The sequence below is a fragment of the Trachemys scripta genome, chromosome 11 (assembly GCF_013100865.1).
Source record: "Trachemys scripta elegans isolate TJP31775 chromosome 11, CAS_Tse_1.0, whole genome shotgun sequence".
NCBI classification, from domain to species: domain Eukaryota; kingdom Metazoa; phylum Chordata; order Testudines; family Emydidae; genus Trachemys; species Trachemys scripta.
Genome location: NC_048308.1, coordinates 40,093,811 through 40,114,239, shown reverse-complemented (window position 1 = coordinate 40,114,239; position 20,429 = coordinate 40,093,811). Strand labels below are relative to the sequence as shown.

Below are 20,429 nucleotides of genomic sequence, written 5' to 3'. Positions count from 1 at the left end.
AAGAGGCAGTAGCTATGTCTGCAGGAGAAGCTCTTCCTTGACATAGCACTGTTTACACAGGGGATTAGGTCGGTTTAACTATGTCGCTCGGGGGGGGTGGATTTTTCACACCCCTGAACTATGTAGTTGTACCGATATAAGTCTGTAGTGTAGACCTGGCCTCCGAGCATGACAGCTTAATACAAGGTGGAATAGATTGTTTAGCATAAGTAGTTAACACATATTGTAAGGGACAGCTCAAAGTGAAGTGGCCCGTTAACACCTTTGCAGGAATAGGACAAAAAAGTGGGATTAATGGTTTACAGATTGTTGTAATAAACCATAAATCCAGTGTCTTTATTCAGACCATGATTTTTAGTGTCTAGAAAAGTTATGAATTTAACTCCCCGGCTCGTCTTCTGAAGGTGTTGTGCAGGTTTCCTTTGAGGCTGAGGACTGAGAGGTCAGATATGGCGTGATCGTTTTGTGAAAAGTGTTCATCCGCGGGTGATACAGTGTTTTTGTCTTTTATCATTTTTCTGTGCGAGCTCATTCGAGAGTGTAGTGATTGTCTGTCTGGTTTCACCCACATAGTTGTTGAGGCATTTAGTGCCTTCAGTGAAGTTTACCCCATGTTGTGATGGGCACATGTGGGACCCATGGATCTTGAAAGGTTATGTTGTGGGGAGTATTGATCATCATAGCAGTGGAGATATGTCTGCAGGTTTTGCATCTGTTGTTCTGGCAGGGTCTGGTGCTGCTTTGAATTGGTGGATCCTGGTCTGTGGGGAGCTAGTGTCTGATAAGCCTGGCAGGTTTTGGGGCAGAGTTGTTTGAAGGCCAGAAAAAGGGGCTGGGGAAAGACTTCTTTCAGGATGTGGTTCCCATCAAGTATAGGTTGTAACTGTTTGATGATACCGTAATGCTGTAAACCAGGTGCCAGCTCTTACCAAATCTGTAGGCGTCACCTGAGCACTGACAAATTCATAGCGGAAAACAGACCAGCTCACTTGTATGTTACTATTGTTCAACATAGGCGTCAGACTTGTAAGGATGTGTTTTAGACTCTCTATAAAAAACTTATAAGACGCTGCATGCGTTAACCTTACTTGTAATGTCTCTATTCCATGCTACAAGGTTTGTTTTACAATTGTAAAAATGCCTACTCTGAACTTTTGAACTCAGATGGGAAGAGTGGTTCTCCCCAGCCATCCAGGACGACTACCAAAATTAAGTGGACCATTACAGAACTAAAGCTTTGTTCATTCTCCCATCCACCTATGGAGAGGTACGTGCAGAAGGCCTCATCCCATCAGTTTGAAAGCTAGAAGATGAAAATAAAAATAACTAATATGAAGATTTTTAACTTGTTTGCAGTTTGTACTCTCACAAGGGCTGGAGCTAAGAAACAAAAAACAGAGATCCCCAGGGTCAATCTAGGATTAGCCCTAAAAGATATTCAGTGCTGACAGATTACTACATCTGTCACCTTTTGAAACCATAAACTGAATTAGAATCATAGAATCATAGAATATCAGGGTTGGAAGGGACCTCAGGAGGTCATCTAGTCCAACCCCCTGCTCAAAGCAGGACCAATTCCCAACTAAATCATCCCAGCCAGGGCTTTGTCAAGCCTGACCTTAAAAACTTCTAAGGAAGGAGATTCCACCACCTCCCTAGGTAACCCATTCCAGTGCTTCACCACCCTCCCAGTGAAAAAGTTTTTCCTACTACCCAACCTAAACCTCCCCAACTGCAACTTGAGACCATTACTCCTTGTTCTGTCATCAGGTACCACTGAGAACAGTCTAGATCCATCCTCTTTGGAACCCCCTTTCAGGTAGTTGAAAGCAGCTATCAAATCCCCCCTCATTCTTCTCTTCTGCAGACTAAACAATCCCAGTTCCCTCAGCCTCTCCTCATAAGTCATGTGCTCCAGCCCCCTAATAATTTTTGTTGCCATTTATCATTCATTTATCATGATTTATGTATATATGTTGCCTGCTTTAACTCTGCCTCTCTCATTTCTTTTTTTCTAGTTAATAAATCCTCAATTGGTTTATTACAGGCTTGGCTACCAGTGTTGTCTTTGGTGTGAGATCTACGGGCTTGTCTCCACTTACTGGGGGATCGACGTGCAGCAATCAATCCACCAAGGGTAGATTTAGTGGGTCTAGTGAAGACCCGTTAATCAACCGCCGATCACTCTCCTGTCGACTCCAGTACTCCACTGGAATGAGAAGCATAAGGTAAGTCGATGGCAGAGTTTCTCCCATTGACCCAGCACGGTATAGACATCCCAAAAGGTCAGCCTAAGCTACGTCAATTCCAGCTACGTTATTCACGTAGCTGGAGCTGCGTAACTTAGGTCGACTGAGCCCCACAGTGCCCTTACATACAAATTGATCTGGGGTAAGTGTCTCATCTCTTGGGAGCAACCTGAATATTTTTGGGGGGGGGGGGTTTGGTGTATGTGACCATTGATCACTAAGTCCACCAGGTGGCAAGTTAGACTGGAGAGCCTAAGGGGACTGTCTGACTCCATGATGAGACTGTTATAGTGATCCAGGAGTTCACATTTGTTAAAGTGTTGATGAAATCTAATTATAGACCCTACCACCAGTTTGAGGCTGTGTGCCCTGCTTCTGACATCCTCCCTGAGGTTGGCACTCATGGTCGTGAACCCTACAGACTGTGTGACAGAGAACTCATATTGTTCATATAGGATGGTAGTGACAACTAGAGGTGTAAGGTCATCTATCCAGAGGATGAAAATATCATCCAGGTATCTCTGGTATATCAGTGGGTTCATGGTGCATTTATCCAGAAATATCATAAATGTATAGTTGAACAACTTCTCCAAGGTACCTTCAGTATCCCCTTGAGGGCAAGTTAATATCAGCACAGTGTATTAGAGCAAATATAAGCAATATAGCTAATTGCCAAAGCTCAAGACTTTATTTACGGCTGTTACTGTGTAATAGCTGTATAAATACCCTCTTCCACTGTAGTTCTCCGTATCCACAGAACTTATCGGTTGCGTACACTATGTAGTGCTCATTTAGATAATTACCTCTACCAAATATAAATACCTACATTTTATATAATATATATAAACCCATAAAAATCCTACATTAATTTAAGGTTAATCTTCCAGCAGTTCATTTCCTCACAACACAAGCACTAAAACGGAAATCAGAAGTTAAGACAACATTCAGATCCAACCAAACGCATTATTAGCCTGCTACCAGTATGATACTCAGCCACATTAGTACACTAGGATCTACTCTAACACATTCACTTTCAGTTCACCAATGACAGCTATGCAAGATTCTCTGGTGTGGAATGCTTTCTGATAGAAAACGTGCTGGTGGAGGGAAACCATTAGTCTAGGAAAACGCTGACTTTTAAACACTGCCTGAAAGCTAATACGAGATACTGGCCAACTGCAATAAAAGGTGATGAATAACATAATGATCTTTTAAAATTCTAGACTGAAGTTATATTTCTGTATTTGTAGAGTTTGTCTCATAGAACTGTGGTCTAAACTGCACAATCAGAAACCAAATTACTAAACATATTTGGAACATACTATCAGTTTCCTGGATATTGTCAGTGATTTGTGCAACCAGGTCACAGATCTTATTCCAGATAGTACTCATTAGTGGTATTTGTTTTTTCTCTAAACATGATGTTGCTCAAGTAAATCTTTGGGGGGTTCACTTTGAAGAGTATAGGAATGCGTGACTATGCATAATGGTAGAGCCAAATCCTATCCTCAGATACTTTACTCAATTCCCATCTAAGTCAATGGCAGCTTGGGGGGCAGGTGCCTTAGGACATAGTTTGACTGAAATGATTAGCAATGGATAGTGTGTCCTATAAAGGCATGAAATCTTAAGATTTGTAGAGTTTATCCTTAGTGCTCCCCCTGCTGGTAGTGAAAAATTAAAATAAAATTGCAAGCACCTTTATTTCGATTGGATTTATGACTGAGTAATTCTAAAATTCAGGTGTCTGCCAAAGTGAGTCAACTATTCCCAGTAAACTTTTAATATATTAGCTAATTCGATGATAGAATATACTAGAAACCCATGATGTTTAAAAACATTGTATTGTGTTTGACATGCGCAATCTCTAACAAAGTTAATGCAATGCAATTTGTTTTCAAATGGCATCCAAGTATCACAAACTGCCTTTACAGAGGGGAAGGGAAGACGAGAGTGAATTGTTTAGAGAGCTGAGTACAGAAGCATGAAAGAAACAAGGAGGACTGAACATAAATTCAGCCATTTCAAAGCAGTTATTGGATCAAATTCAGGACCTATGCCCTGCTAGGGGAGAGCGGGTATTAAAAACAGTGTGAATGCATGGCCCAGTACCCTGCCCCCAGATTATTCCTAGACAGGAGTAATCTGAGCAGCTGTGCATGGGGATGTGTGTGCCAAAAGACATAGACCACCCCTGACTCCTTGTCTCACCTCAGAACATCCCATACTCTAAAGAGCGCCTATGGAACATGGACCTATGGAGCATGAACCCAGTTTTTTAGTTATGGACCTATACTCAGCTCAAGGGCTGAATTCAGCCCATGGTCTGTAAATTCTGTGTGCCAAAGTTCTCTGTTGGTGTGAACTGAAGCAGGATCAGATTACCTCTGCACTCAAAACACGTATGTAATGTCCATTGAGTGCAATGGTATTTGCATGTATGGATCTAAAAGAAGGATTTGATCCTGAGTTTCTTATTTAGACAATTTGTACATTTACGTATGCAGGACAGAACATCCCCACACAAGTTCTGTTCAGTTAGACAAAGGCCAGGTTTGATTATCCCTCCTGTTCACTAGTGTCTGAACAGTAGAACATATTCTACTTCCACAATTCCAACAGCCAAACCTTTTAAACTAAATCATGTTAAAGCCAAACTTCTATGGAAGGGCTAAAACAAACGGTTTGAGTCCACCTAAAAATCCTAAGTGAAATAGGTTTGTTGGTCTCACATCAGTGCATATGATGAAAGCACACTGACTAAACAGATCATCTCTATTCACGATGAGTTTTGGACTGAGATAATATGCATATGTACAAGACTAAATTACTTTTCACCCAAGAGATATTTATGGGTGTGATCTATCAAGGCTAAAGTGGGGATGCTCATTGTACTCCTGCATGCAGATAGAGAAGGCTTTAGATTGTGCATTTTAATCTCTGCACTATTAATATTAAAATACAGCTTTTCAACTTATATAAACATAAATTCCAAAGACTTGTGTTTATTATGTTGAGATCTAACACAGAACAAAAAAATCAGCATTTTTAAAAGAGGGATAAGTAGCACAGTTCTAGCTTATTGCCCAGTTAAAACTAGGGGACCACAATTTCAATGCAAGTTCTAAATAGAGAGTAGCGCTGGCACTGGGCCCTATATTGTCACAGCTGTTACAGGAATGAATAGTATCTAGCAAATTTTGGGGTTATGTATACGATAGATAACAATAATGCAGGCCACGTTTTCATGATACAATGAAAACATGACCTGGATTATTGTTATCATATATAACCCCAAAATAGTGACACTATTCATATCATGAAAGCTACTTTGATTATTTTTCCCTGTGCTCCAGAGTGCAGTATTTCTCACTGCAAATTCAAGCCACCAGATAAACCTGGATTAGAATTCAAGTTCTAAAACTCCAGTATCATTACACTTAAAAATACAGTTCAGAAAACTAATCTGAGCCCAGTTTACTTGTTCAATATAACATTATCAGATCCTGAAATTAGATACTATCGCAGGGATATTTAAGCTTGCTGCATTCAAGGTTGAGTCATTGTTTCCACTGCAAACTCTATTTTTCAGAGTGCCTATTTCTGTCAAACTATTAACTCATCTGATTATGAGGGAGGCAACACAGGCAGCTCATTAACAAGCCTGATCTGCTCTATCATATCTCTTTTTATTGATGACATTAATTTGTACACCTGAAACCCTTTCTAGTCATCTGTGTTTCATGCACTTTTACTTTTTTTTTTTAATACTTTGGTTCCTCCCCTGGCTTCACTATTAATTTGGTGGAGGAAATCCTGGGTATCTCTTTTTACAGAACAGGACACAGATGAGTGACTGAAAGATCTGCCTCTCTACTGACAAATTCAAGGGCTTATACATTTTGGGCAGGATGTCCAAAACTACCTAAGAGAATTTGAGTTTCAGTGGAAATTGGGTGCTCAACTCTCCTCTGCTCAATCCCACCCTTAGCTGACATGTAACGAACATGATTTAATAGTTTTTAAAATGTATCCTAAAATTAACATTTAATAGAGACAAATGAGTTCTTAAACTACAAAACAACGCAACCTCTGACTTTGACCCATAATCTCAAATGCCTGAGGCACTTTTGGAGTTCTGTTCTAGGAGCTGGGTATTCGGCATTGTGGGATGTTTATGAAGATAAACCTTGGGAACAAAGCCATACCTGCTGTAACCCCACTGAATAATGGTGTCTGGTTGAAGTCAATGGAGTAAACTCCAAGGAGTAATTTAGCCCTTGAGGTCGGTCATTTGACTAGTTTAGAGCAAGCTAACAAATCCCTGGGACACACTTTTAGTGTACCCAGCATTTACATGTTTCCCTTTACAATCAATTTGCTGAAATGCCAATTAGTGGTTAGAAAACAGATTCCAATTTATACTGTATCAACTTATCCCTTGTGGGGATGTATGAGGAAATCAAGAGGAACAGATATGGTACGGAGTACTCCACTCAGAAACAAACAGTTATATGTTGTCAAATAAAAGCAGGCCCAATCCTCAGTCCTTACCCAGCTAAAACAGGCCAGAATGTCTTTTCAGACCTCCAGACACCTGGCTGGGAAGGTGAATCCAGCACCTGAACCTGCTCTGGTTACTGAACACAGTGCCTTCGCCTGGCATCCTCCAAACACAGCCCCTGCCTTGTCCAGCCAGGCTGCACAGCCTCCCACCAGCCCCTGACCAGCTATGCCAAACAGCATGCTGTCTGCGCACACAGCATGGGTTTTGTCCAAGGAGAAAGTAATGTCTACACTACAGCTTATGTCAGCAAAACTTATGTCACTCAGGGGTGTGAATAAACCACCCCACTGAGCAACATAAGTTACACTGGCCTAACTGCTAATGTGGACAGCGGGAGAAGCTCTCCCACCGATATAGCTTCTGCCACTCCTGGGTGGTTTTATTATGCCAACTGGAGAGCTCTTTCCCATTGACATAGAGTGTCTTCACTAGATACTCTGCAGCAGCTGCGCTGCAGCGCTGTATATGTAGACATGTCCCAATACTGAACCTCTTCTCAGGAGCAGGTAGAGAATTTGGCTTCCTCTTCCTAGGCAGGCACCTGAACCAAATTCCACAATTGCTTTTGAAGTCTAATTAACATTAGCTTGATGAGGGTTCTGTTAAATGACATGCCAGTTTAGAACACACACTGACTTCAGTTTTTAACATGCTGCATAAATATGTTTGGGGAAGACATTTGAAAAACAGATTCTTTTTGCTTTGTATCAAAAATGGAAAAGGGTGACACAGTGATCAGACAGGTAGAGGCAGTTCTTTAATGTTTTTTTTAATAGTTCTTTGAGTTAGGCAGCTTCAGAGTAATCATAGCATGTGATTTACTAATATACTACATCAGTGTAACGTCAATTAAACAGCATTGCCAAAAGCTTTGATATGTCAGACATCCAGTTGGCTTTATTTAATTTTGCCACTTATATCTGCTATACTTCTCTCAAATAGTCCTATCAGGTTTGTGGTTTTTCAAGAAGAGCTTCCACATTAAAACAGAATGCAGATATCATGCTGATTAAATTGTTTCTTGACTTTACACCTCCACTTGTTTGTATCCACTTGTTTGTAATCTATTAAGGACCCAGTAGCATGGAAAGCTCATATATACTGTACCTGCTAGTCCAGGGGTGGGCAAACTTTTTGGCCCGAGGGCCACATCTAGGTATGGAAATTGTATGGTGGGCCATGAATGCTCACAAAATTGGGGTTGGGGTGAAGGCTCTGGCTGGGGGTGTGAGCTCTGGGGTGGGGCCAGAAATGAGGAGTTCAGGGTGTGGGAAGGGGTTCCAGGCTGGGGCAGGGGTTTGGGGTTCGGGGGGGTGAGGGCTCCATCTGGGGTTGCAGGCTCTGAGGTGGAGCTAGGGAGGCGCAGGAGGGTGCTCCAAGCTGGGATCAAGGGGTTTGGAGGGCGGAAGGGGGATCAGGGCTGGGGCAGAGGGTTGGGGCATGGGAGGGGCTCAGGAGTGCAGGCTCCAGGTGGCACTTACCTCAAGCAGCTCCCGGAAGCAGCAGCAGCATGTCCCCCCTCCAGCTCCGATGTGGAGGCACGGCCAGGTGTCTCTAGTCTGTGCGCTGCTCCATCCACAGGTGCCGCCCCTGCAGTTCCCATTGGCCGTAGTTCCCGGGCAATGGGAGCTGTGGGGCCGGTGCTTAGGGCAGGGGCAGCGCGCAGAGCCCCCTGGCTGCCCCTAAATGTGGGAGCCGGAGGGGGGACATGCCACTGCTTCCGGGAGCTGCAGCACGCATGCGCGGAGCAGCCCCCAACCCCACTCCCCAGCTGGAGCATGGGAGCGAGGCAAGCCCCAGACTCCGCTCCCCAGCAGGAGCTCGCGGGCCAGATGTGGGCCACGGGCTGTAGTTTGCCCTCCCCTGTGCTAGTCCTACCTCCATTGGTATTTAAATCCTCACTTAGTATTACTGATGCAAGAGATCACATTTTATTTGACTTAAGCCTTTTTTTTGTCTTGCTTCAGAACTGCAAAGAGTGCTGTGATGGCAAAATGTGGGTGGCGAGGGGACAGGGAGAGTTCTTTAATGTTCTTATTTTGTATCTCATATTCCTAGCCAGTAAATATAGGTATTTTCAGCATTTCTGATAACTGAGGCCCCAACTGAAGTTATTTTCCTAGAACAGCAGTAGTTCAGCTAATCTCAGCAGTGACATTGTCTGAATATTCATACAAACATCACATATAACTAGTATAAATTAGCTGTTTATCAAAAAATGCACAACTGTGGGGGGCGGGAATGAAGAGGTTTCTGAAGGCCATGGGGCCATATCCTCCTCCCTGATACTGTTTCATTGCATTGCTCTGAAGAGTGCAAAGGAATAGTAAAGCTTCCCTAAATGGGCAGGTGAGGATTCCTCGTGTGTAGAGGAATTTCCAAGTGATGTATAGATTTTGTAGATGGCCTTAACTCCCCTTTCCTGGATTCTCCAGTGTAGAGAATATGTTGGGGCAGGAAGGGAGGTAGTTGGAGCACAATGCATTTGATGACCCTTGGCCAGCGTAATAGTGTGACACCCTGACACCCCAATATTCACCACTGTCATGTAATTAGGATATGTGTTATACAAAGTATGTCTTGTGAGGTGTCACTCTAAAAGTCTTGATCTGCTAGACAGTACTATCTCATTGGATTGTATGCGCTCTCGTCGTATGTGAAATTATGAAGTTTGACTATGTATATGTTGCTGAAACATGTCCTGAGGTTGAAAACACTCACAAGCAGCCTTTCAGGTATGACAGTAAAAAGGCCAAACAATGTTAATGGTTTATTGAGGAAATGCTCACAAGGATTACTCCAGGAACTGTGTACAATAGAAACCTCTCAGAGACACCACTACACAATGGGAACTGTTTACGCCAGGTCACAGCAAAAGAGCTTTCCAACAAGTGGGGAGAAGATATAAAAGGGGGAAAATTACATTATGGGGGGGAACTCACTCTCCATACAACAACACACCTGGAAACACCTGAGGAACAAAGACTGAACTGTGGGAAGTGATGGTCCTAGGCTAAAAGGATTTTAGCCTGTGTATGAAAACCTGGGAAAGCCAAGGTAACTTGTGCCTTAAGAATCTGCCAGCCTGTTTATCACTCAAGGTGAGAATTTGCTAATTTATATCCTACCTATCTAGTGTGTTAAGCTCAGTTTGCAGTTTTTGTTTAGTTACTAAAGTAATCTGCTTTGTTCTGTTTGCTATCACTTATTACCACTTAAAATTTACCTTTTGTAGGTAATAAACTTATTTCTTGTTTATACCAAAACCCAGTTTGTGCAACTCATAACTGGAGGGTGGGAGGGGAGAGCTGTGCATATCTCCCTCCACATTGAGGGAGGGAGTGATTTTTATAAGCTTGTGCTGTACAGATCTCTCTATACAGTGCAAGATAATATTTTTTGGGGTTTACACCGCGAAGGAGGTAAGCATGTGAGTGCTGGGCAATCCCTAGCTAAGTCCTCCCACAGAGAGCTGATCTCAGGCTCTGTGTGATTCTACAGCTGGGTGTATCCCTACCTGTGTGTGTGCTGGAAAGGGCCTGTCATAGCAGCACAGAGTAAGGGAAACCCAAGCTGCTGAGACAGGCAGGCTCATTGGGACCTTAGCACATCTGCTTGCAATGTGAAAGGGGGGGTCCAACCTGTCACAAAAAGTATTTAGGGGGCTATTACAATCTAGTATAGTTTAGAGCAGGGATTGGCAACCTTTGGCACGTGGCTAACCAGGGTAAGCACCCTGGTGGGCCGGGCCGGTTTGTTTACCTGCTGCGTCTGCAGGTTCGGCCGATCGCAGCTCCCAATGGCCGCGGTTCACCGCTCCAGGCCAATGGGGGCTGCGGGAAGCAGTGCAGGTCGAGGGATGTGCTGGCTGCCGTTTCCCGCAGCCCCTATTGGCCTGGAGCGGTTAACCGTGCCCAGTGGGAGCCACGATTGGCTAAACCTGCAGACACGGCAGGTAAACAAACCGGCCCGGCCCACCAGGCCGCATGCCAAAGGTTGCCGATCCCGGATCTAGAGTAACACTCAGGCTGCTTTAAAACACTTCAGGGGTTGAATCAGTTCCCAACAGCCCCAGGCATCAGGTGACTACAAGCATAAGAGCAAGTTAGACAAACATGTGTCAGGGATGGTCATAATACATAGCCTGCCATGAGTGCAGGGGACTGGACTAGATGTCTTGAGGTCCATTCCAGTCCTATGATTCTATAATAATTCATCTGGACCTGAGAACCTGGGCCCATCTACAGACAAGTGCTGATAAGGGAACAGGGGCAGTTAGGCAACCAACTCCTCTTGGAAGTCAAACTTTGTTGCTGACTAGATGGAGTTCACTTGTATTATGGAGACTAGGTTTCTGTTGTTCAGACATGAACGTGTAATGTTCCACACCTACACCCTATCTGTGTATATATGAGAAACTTCTTTTTACATAGCAGCTTATTGTTATGTGTGTGTTGACGGAGAATACTTTCTTGGCCTTTTTCTTTCTTTTTCTAATATTAAAATCTATTAACACATTTTTAAAAATTACATGTGGCTTTGCCATAAATATAGTTTTCTTTGCATTTCATGATAGATGGATCCTAGCAATGTAAATAGAACACATTTTACAACAACACCCAGCTTGAAGATCATTTTTAACATTAAAAAACAAAACCTCTCACCCAGGAATTCTCATAGTGCTTGAAAACTATTTAAAAAACTCATAAATTACCCACTTAGTTTTCCTCAAGCTCAGAACTATAATATAAAGAAAGATTCTTCATTTCTTTAGGAATTCTCTGGAGAAAATCATACCAATAGCACCTGAAGGGTCAGAAGAGGACAGTTCTTCAATTCCAGTCCAGAACCTTGGCAAGGAAGAGCTTTCATAATTCTCACAGTGCTCATTACCTTTGGCTTTCTGCCCTCACAACTGGCATATACTACATCAAGTATATAAATGTTTTATGTGAACTGTTACATATTCTCCACCCTTAGATCCATGTGGCACACGTATGTTGGGAGAAAGCAAACACAAGATCCTGGGCCCATTCCTCTATTGCCTTGTGAAATCATTTCCACCTGTGCAAAGTGGATCTCACCCATTTCCAAAATAGCATAGTAGTGTATTGCACCCACTTTGGAAATGGGTGCAAAGTGGTGAAATGGTCCAGGCTTGGGTTTTCTGAGAGACAGTTCCCTAATTTTTTCAGTGTTGTGGTTTTAACCCCAGGACTTCATCCAAAGTTGTACAGCTGAAACAAACTCCTGAGCTTTAGAAAACTGCATCTATTAAAATGTCGTTCATGTCAATTTGCCTGTGGAAAATATTTCTATTTATAAATCACACAAAGTGAGTCTAAGTAGCTGGATAAATCAAAGGGCCCAATTTCACACTGTATTACTCCAGTTTTGACCCTATATGACTCAACTAAAAGCTGTAAGTCCTTTAGCTACCTGCAGACTTCCATTAAGCAAGGAAATAGGTGACCTTTTTAACCTCTGTGGAATGCACTTTCTGGCACCTGTTTTGGTGGCATAGGCATATTTTCTACTATGTGGTTTTCTTTTTGTGTTGCATGTGCAATTTTTGTTATGTCTCTCAGTAGTGTTAGTAAGGACACTATATTCCAGTGCAGGGGTGGCCAACCTGTGGCTCCAGAGCCACATGCAGCTATTCAGAAGTTAATATGCGGCGCCTTGTATAGGCACCGACTCCGGGGCTGGAGTAACAGGTGCCAACTTTCCAATGTGCCAGGGGGTGCTCACTGCTCAACCCCTGGCTCTATCACAGGCCCTGCTCCCACTCCACCCCTTTCCACCCCCTTCCCTGAGCCTGCCGTGCCCTCGCTCCTCCCCTGTCTAGAGCCTCCTGCATGCCATGAAACAGCTGATCGCGAGATGCGGGGAGTGAGGGGGAGGCGCTGACCAGCAGGGCTGCCGGTGGGTGGGAGGCACTGGGAGCTGGGAGGGGAGAGTGCTGATGGGGGGCTGCTGACGTATTACTGTGGCTCTTTGGCACTGTACATTGGTAAATTCTGGCTCCTTCTCAGACTCAGATTAGCCACCCCTGTTCCAGTGCATTAAACTACCATACTTTTACCTTCAGAATTAGCTTATACTCATCAATAGTTAAGAGCTATGTCTATAATGTGATAAAAGAAAAGCATTTATAGAGAGATCCTGACAGCTCAGTAACTACATCTGTTTCTCTGCATTACAATCATTTCAGTGTATAGGTGCAATTTATCTCGCTTCTCCTTTTGGAAGATTCATATTCCCTCCCACGAACTCGGAATCATTAGGAACAGATAATGGTTGTGTCCAGAAGAAGACTCATCTCTCCAGAACCTGCCAGTAGCCATCATCAGCACAGGAAACCTTATTCTGGTCTTTGATGTGCATACAACATTTAGCCGTACAGGGAGACAGGGAAACATTACCAGGAAAGGCGATGTGAAGAGTACAAACAAAGGTAGTGCCCTGTTTTCCCACAGCTGACAGGGCTTTCAAGCATCTTTGGGTAGGTCTACACAGTCTGGGTCGACAGACTTGGGCTTGTGGGGCTCATGCTAGCTGGAAGGATAGCTGTGTAGACAGCACTTTGAAATGGCAGCTCAGGCTCAGAAACCCACTCCCCTCCCTTGGATTCAGACTGCGAGCTACAGCCTGACTTGCAACATCTACACAGCTGTTTTGGGATGGTAGCATGAGCTCTGCGAGCTCGAGTCTGTTGACCCTGGCTGGGAGGCTCGCTGCTGCATGCTGTGTAAGCATACTCAGACTTAGAGAGGTTTGATAGATTAACTCAGTGAAGTTGTGGCTTTTCTCCCATTTTAGCCAAATGAGCGAAGAGAAAGGATGCTCTTGTGGTTAAGACAATGGACTGGGATACTGGAGATCTGGGATCAGTACCTAGCTCTGCCACAGACATGTTGGGTGACCCTGGGCAAGTCACTTAATCTCTGTTCCCATCTTCAAAATATCTTGTGTATTTAGACTGTAAATTCTTTGGGGGGGGGCAGGGACTGTCTTTTATCAGATGTTTGCACAGCACCTAGTACAGAGAGGCTCTGCTCCCAATTCAGGCCTCTAGGCGTTACCTGAATATAAACAAGAAGAAAAAGTCTTTGCCATCAATCAATGCCTCTGCTCTCTGGCCTGGACTTTACCCAAAGAGAACATGTGCAAGAAGAAGACAATGTGGGGGAAATAGTTAACTGAACTTCAAACTTTTGCTTTCAGTTCACATTTTAAGCAAAAATTTTAGTTTAGTTCTTACCTGTTCTTAACTAATTCTCCCATCTCTAATCAAAACTCAACTGAAAATCCTTGGATGGAACAATTTCCTTTGTTTCCTTGCAAGACTGAGAGTTGGACAGTGGTCAAAGTGAGCTGGAGCTCGTAGGAGCTGAGCTCCAGAGCATTTTTTTCAGCAGGCGATGAGAACCAGCACTCCTAGTGTATTTAAAAAAAACAAATGGAATTCCGAGCCATAATCCATGTAGTCCAGTATCCTGCCTCCACAGTGGCCAGCACCAGATGCTTTGGAGGAAGGAACAAGAAGCTCCCCAAAAGGCAGCTGTAGGCTTATCTATCCCCCGCCCTGTGACAGTCTCATCCTATTACTTGGTAGCAAGAGACAAAACAAAACAACTTTAATTTGAAGCCGGAGATCTGGGTTCTATTACTGGCTCTGCCACATACTTCCTGTGTTACTTTGGGCAAGACATTTAGGGCTTGAGTTAATGCCCACTGAAGTCAAAGGGAATCTTTCCATTGACTTCAATGGGAGCTGGATTAGGCCCTTATCCTCACAATGTCCCAGATTGTCCATCTCCATCTATGGTATAATAATATTTTACCTATCCCACGGAGGTGTGGTACAGTTTAATTAATTTGCTCGTAAACTGATTGGAAAGTCTCAGATGGAAGATGTGAAAGGAATATGCAAGTGTGAAATCTTACCGCGAGAGGCACTGCTAAGTAGTTAACATTTAAAGCATGTTCTTAAGTGCCACTGAAGTCAAGTGAACACATGCTTACAAGCTTTAGGTTCTGATTAGTAAAGTTCTTACACATATGTCCAAACTTAAGCATGTGAGCAGACCCACTGACTCCAATGGGACTACGCATTTGCTCAAGGTTACGCACATGCTTAAGTACCTTGTTGAATGGCAGCCTTACAGATACTCATATGCTTAAGATTAAGGACATGCTTAAATGTTTTGCTGATTTCTCATATTCTTTCTGACCATTCATATCATACATGTTCAAGCCCAAGAAGTTCTAAATGCCAGTAGTATTGATGACATGAAATGTCACAGGTGAATAGCAATACACTTATAACATAAAAACAAGCAAAAAGTCTAAGGCCAAATAGCTCATGATAATTTCCAAGAATCTTCCTCACCCAGTAACCCACTACTTTTACTTAGCATTGAAATCACGATATGGATTTGCATTTTGAAATAGTTGTCTTGGTGGTCTCTTCATGCTTTCTGAACATCTAACAGTTAGCTAAGCAAACACACGTGACTGATTAAAAGAAGAAAGGGAACTATTTTTACAGGGACCATTAAACTTTAACTACCATCTGGCAGGGAATGATTAGAAAAGATCAAAATTAAGGCAGTCAACACAAATACTGTGTGGATACCTCAGGGAATTGACATGGATAGAAGACAGTGGACTTGCGGCTATGTTAAGAGACAGACATAGAAGGAAGTGGTGAACACATCCTTTATGGGTGTTTCCCTAATAGTCACATTCATAGCGACAGGAGCAGAAAAAGAGAAGAAATCAGAAACACCTGGGAATAATCAGACACTGTCATAAAAAGGAAAGTTAAATCATTATACAAGAGCCACACCATTTTTGTTTCTCTACAAGTCAGGAAGGAAATGTTTATTGTGGAGGTGTGTTGAACTTGGCAGGTAGTTAATATTCAAATTAGCCTTCTAGCTTTAAACTGGAATTTTAAAGGGGGTCTGTGCTATATCTTTTAGATGAATGGCCTTAGGGAACATGGACCTGTGGTTAATCTGACTGAACACTGGATGTCACTATTTATACACACAAATAGTCATTCTGGAGGTATTACATATATGATTCTTAGAACAATCCGCCATGACTTTTCCACCTTAGTTGAAAGCGTCTTTAATTGTCTGTATTCTTGATGTAGCAACCTCAGTGAGCCAGAGCTTCCCCTCTGCATTGGTGGAAGGGGTGACACCTATGCGGCCTGGTTTCCTGACCTCTCTCCCTCCAAACACACTCACCCACCATCTGCTGCACTGCACTGCACTTTGTGCTATGCATACTGGGGATGGTGAGGGAGTCCTTGACAGGCTCATCAGGATCCCAAACCTGAACCAGCTGCTCCAAAACTGGCTGGGTTTCTAGAGTGTAGCCCATATCATTTCCCTCTGCCTTGCCTTTGTGGTTGTTACTGATCAGCTGCAACACATTCCTGCCACAAGCATTATAGTCCAAGAAGGAGGGGCAGTCATCCACGCAAGACAGCTCATGCCTCCACTGAACTGTGGCAGAGAGGTCCTTTTCCTTTGAATCCCCAAGAGTTATGGGATTGGGAGGCTCTTGCCCCTTCAGACACCCCAAACTCCACCCCCTTGAGGGGAAGCTTTGCATTAAACTTCATAACACCAATCTCAGAGAGTTTTTCTGCCTTTCTGGCCCCCACCCTTGGGGCAGAGAGTAGCTGATCTCTGAGGAAAACCATGTACAAGAGTGCTGACGCTAGTCCAGAAAATGCATTTGTATCATTTCTTGCTTGTGTTATCACAGCACTGCATCAAATATGGAAGCATTTTAAAAATCTAATTCAGTTTCTTTCACGTTTTAGGGCTTGCATATTTTTACATTTATTCAATGTGGTCAATCAAACTAGATTTGCCAGTTTCACTTTCTTCTGCTCAAACACAGTGCTCTTGTGTTTAAATTTTCAATATCACAGGGAAAAAATTGAATTAAAAGTTCATGAAATCTTGCTAGTTATATTAGATTTTATAAATACATGTCTTAAAAAAAAGAGAGAAAAGGTTATGAGGACACTAAATAATTCTGATTCCCCTTGGCTTTTACTGTAGTCATGAGATAAAAAATTTCACAAGAGCATAGCCACGGTAGATATACATCATATTTTAAGACCAAAAACTAATTTTAATTTAAGTGAAAGTGTAAGAGGAAGTTTGCAGCTTGACAATACTAAAAGCTGTCTTCTGCAGAGAATAATTAAGCAGGGTCCAAATATTGACAACAAAGTTTCTTCTTGTGGCTTGATTCTGTGAGACACTGAACACCTCCAGTTGAGCTCAGGAAGATCTCTCAGTGGCATGCTGTAGGTACAATCATTGGCACTGATTTCCATTTTACCATCCTATAGATTTCTTCCTCAGTGTGGCTGTAGGTCTTGTGGATTTTCAGCCATCTCCCACCTAAAGTTGCAGATAAGCACCTACTGGGATGTTCAAAAGCATGTAAGGTTGAGACCCTGAAAGGCACCTAACATTGAAATCAATAGGAGGTAGGTACCTAGGCACTTTTGAAAATCACAAAGTGCTTCTTTAGGCACCTAAGTACCTTTAAAAATCTGCCCCTTAAGCACATGCTTAACTTGAGCGAGACATGAGCACATGCTTACAGTTAAGCTTGTGCTTAAATGCTTTGCTGAAACAGAGCCTCAAATATTAACTGAAAATATTAATTAACTGAAAAATTAACTGAAAATAGCTAGTGTTTTACAGATGTTTGGTTTCAGGTACAATACATATACTTGACTTTTTCCAGCACTATATTAATGGTAAAGTGCCCTAGAATCTGGACAACGGGCATGAAGACCCAAATTCTGGCTGGACGGTGCAGTTGATCATATCTAAAAATCAGTGGCCCTTAATGGAAGTGCATGTTTGGAAATTGTCTGCCCTGACTTTAGCACGCCTAACCGGCAGAAACATTGCTCCATCTATCTTTTTGCCTATGGCCACAACGAGGTGCTGTAGAGTTGGGATTAATGATCATCAGGCAGTGTGATGGAACTGTGTTAATTTAGCCACACCCTAAACTATTTCCAGCCCCATCCCATGCACACATTTCTGGCAACAGACGTAATCTGGGCAGGATGGCAGCCACAGTATGGGTCCATATTAATGTTGTTTATTTATATGCCAGTTGGTGGGGGGATGGGTTATGTCAGTTTCATGGTTCTAGACAGAATTTGGCCAGAGATGTTCTGTAAAGAGGTAAAATTATTTTGTCCTTCCTCCTCAAAATATATTAGTCTTATGGCAATAGAGGTCCTCCTGACAAAGTGATACAACACTGGTAAGCTTCTGCAGTTTGTGGCTTCAGCTTTGATTTAGGAACATCTCAAGTATGCTCAGAGTATATAAAAGCCTATGGCTGTCTCTTGTTAACAAGGTGCAGCGCTTTTCTCCTCTGCATGCAAAATTCCAAATGTGGAGCCAGATTGAAAGAGGAATACAGTAGACATTTGTGATTTTATAATGCCCACAAGCATCTACAGATGTGATCCCATGTAATGAAGCATGTGGCCCTAAACGGGAATTATTTGCAAACAGCAGGATCTCCTGACAGAAGCGATGATACTTGCTGTGTTCTGAAGGCTTCCCCTCTAAAACCATGTTTGGTTAGCACCTATGCCCTGTTGAAATTGGCACAGCAAATTCAGAGTGGGAACAATGCCAGCCTAGCAGATGGGAATGACTGTAGGCATGCCAGAGAACCAGTATGTTCATCAAGTTTGAATATTAGGGACAGATTCCAGTCCAAGAATGTAAAAATGACAGGCTGTACACAGCATCTGTACCTTAGGTTAAAGGAATATGCCATATCTTTTGAGTTACTATAGTGAATTCAGTGCTGAGACCTAGGAGCTTCAGGACTGTAACAAATACTTTCCACTTATTCAGCACCGTCCAGCCAGTGATCTCAAAGTAGTTTGCAAATATCAGTGAAGTTAGCTTCATCACCACCCTGTGAGGTACGTAAATATTAACTCATTGTACAGATGATGAAACTGAGGCATAGCAGCATTAATGGACAGGCTGTGCCCACTTTGGAGGCCAGGATGCAGGACCGCAATGCCCCAAAGAAAGCTCTGGGAGGATTCTGTTTCAGAAGACACAATATTTCCCCAGCTCCCCGCCATGCAGGAGGTGTGCATGTGCAATATTATTTCTTTGGATGATTACCACTATGCAGCTGTCCAGCTCTTCCTCTCACCTTTGGATCAGTTTACTCTCCAGAGGCACAGGACAGCTACTTCTCCTGACCCTTGTGCAGGGGGTATGAAGGCTCTTTTCATCCTTCCAACCTCTTACCACCCACAATCTTGCCCTACATGACTTGTCTAAGGTCAAATAGGTCATCCATGGAACAACCAGGAATAAAAGCCAGGTCTCTCTACTCTCAATTCTGTGCCTTCACCGCAAGAGAATATTGCCTTCTAAAACTAAGAACCTAATGCCACAACCCCACTCTGTACAAAGGCCCACAATTTCAAAAGGGTCTACTAATTAGGGATGCCTCCATTTTGTCCCCCAAAATTCATGGACACGCTTGAAAATTTTGGCCCAATTGTAGCTTAAAGTTTGGCCTCCTATACTGTTCTTTAGAGTTGCAGGCAGGCCCGGGTTCCCCTCCCAGTCACTGGGAAGTGGCACAGGACCTAGAGATGGAATGGAAGACTGTCTGAGGTGGCATTCTGACAACTTGTCTGGTGGGACTTTAATATCCTGGAAGGAGGGCCAGGCCGGAAGGCTGAGTCAAGAAGAGGGAGAACTTTGAGTCGCAAAGAAAGAGAAGGACCACAGTGTGAGTAAGTGATGACAGGGGGCGCCATACACAGTGAAAGCTGATTCCCAGACCTAGCCAACTAGCTACATCTGCAGTGAGTGGAGCCCTTTACAGTGCTGCAGCCGACCTCTTTTCAAAACACAGTCTTCAAAATATAGCTGAAATGGAAATGATGGATACAGCTTGTGGTCAGCCCTCTAGTGACAGGTGAATTTCACCCTCACTGAATAGATTTTGATCTCATGCCACTGCCTTTCAGGGGCATTAAACAGAAAACTTTTGGTTTATACTTTGAACAACAGGATTTTACCTGAATATGCATCTATGATTTCTTCAGACTTAAAATTTATTCTTAATCACCTGTATCTTGTGTTAAGAATTTTTGTGGCATATGGTGCAAAGCACTCCATGGAGTTGAATGAACAGATATGTCAACAACATTTTACCTCTTTGGCTTCCTGAACCAGTCTGCAGCCATAGAAGTTCAAATGTATCTAGAGGGGAAACTAGCTGATGTTTTATACTGCTTCCACATGACAGTTCACAATGATTGTGATCAGTTTTGCTTGTTACCAGCTTTCTGGAGGGCAAAGTGAATAGAAATTCAGTGATAAAAAAGGATCGCTGAACAAAATCACTACAAAAAATGCCAGTTCCATGAAGTGGAACTGTTCAATGCTGACAGTTCCATGTTGCACGTCAGCCAGCATTTGTGTATGGTAATAATTACAGTTTGAATCGCGGTAATGTAAATTCAGTTTAGGGCTGTTGTGGGCACCCCACTCAGGAAGGGG

At 43.0% G+C, this 20,429-nt stretch overlaps 1 long non-coding RNA gene across 3 annotated transcripts in view; it reads left to right on the top strand.

Moving 5' to 3' along the window:
* LOC117885197 overlaps positions 1-20,429 on the top strand; it is a 30,776-nt gene that overhangs the window by 7,976 nt on the left and 2,371 nt on the right. Inside the window, exons 2-4 of one of the 3 annotated variants that reach the window (XR_004647740.1) lie at positions 1,165-1,267; positions 2,048-2,228; positions 2,590-2,731. This is a non-coding gene — a long non-coding RNA (uncharacterized LOC117885197). Of the gene's footprint in view, positions 1-698; positions 1,268-2,047; positions 2,229-2,589; positions 2,732-20,429 lie in introns of those variants that run through there. The other 2 variants (XR_004647738.1, XR_004647739.1) reach the window with 2 other exon arrangements.